This window comes from Rousettus aegyptiacus, unplaced genomic scaffold (genome assembly GCF_014176215.1).
Source record: "Rousettus aegyptiacus isolate mRouAeg1 unplaced genomic scaffold, mRouAeg1.p scaffold_m13_p_4, whole genome shotgun sequence".
In the NCBI taxonomy this organism is placed as follows: domain Eukaryota; kingdom Metazoa; phylum Chordata; class Mammalia; order Chiroptera; family Pteropodidae; genus Rousettus; species Rousettus aegyptiacus.
In genome coordinates, this window is record NW_023416307.1 from 83277684 (window position 1) to 83278570 (window position 887).

General features: G+C 29.4%; 1 pseudogene; it reads left to right on the forward strand.

Annotated features, from left to right (window-relative positions):
• On the forward strand, positions 1-214 carry LOC107501874 (annotated as a pseudogene).
• The last annotated feature ends 673 nt before the right edge of the window (positions 215-887 follow it).

Genomic DNA, 887 nt, shown 5'->3' on the forward strand with positions numbered 1-887 from the left:
ATGCCTTGCAAAATTGAGTAAATCAAGGACTTCCTGCTCACAGCCTGACAAAAGAATGCCATATTTGATCTGTCAAGATCAAGAAAAATAAGGATAATGTGAAATTTAAAGATTGATGCCACAGATATCTTTATACCTTGGTCATTAAAAAGAGAAGTCAGAGAAACTGAAGCGGTTCCTGCCCCCAAGTTTGGCAGTGAAAGAGATTAAATGAACCAGGTATGCTGATCTTAATAAACTGCATTAAAATTTTTTAAATTTTTTTTTAAAAATTAGTTCCTAAATTAAAAAAAATATATTAAATCCATTAGAACTTAGAATCATTATCTATATCTGTGTTTATAGTTGATTGATTTCTTGCTCTGAAAGATAAAATAGTACACTAACATCATCATTTTATTTTTCTGACTTCTTGATATGTATTATGTATATCGTTTCTGATATTTATTACTTATGATATTATATACAACATTATTACTATTCTTTGAATATTTATTATTTAGGTATTAATTATTAGTTTATTTGATATTAGTTACTTATATAATATTATCTTGTGTGCAACAATCAATTTCAGATGGCTTGCAGATCTAAATAGAAAAGTTAAAAGACAGACAAAAGTTTTAGAAGAAAAATAGGATTTCCAAATATGACGCAAATCATAAAGAAAAGGAATTTATAAACTGGGTTGCATTCAGTTTAGAACTTCTGACTTTAACTCAGTCATGTAAATGGCCAGCTTTAAGCGTCAGGGTCCTCATGGAGAACCAGAGACTGACTTATTTTTAGGCTGTGTCTGCATACCTTCTGTAGTAGCAAAACTAAATAAATAAAGTGCATCTCTAAAGCTTTGTTTGAAGACAGACTTAGCGGAATTTCTTTCCTAAACC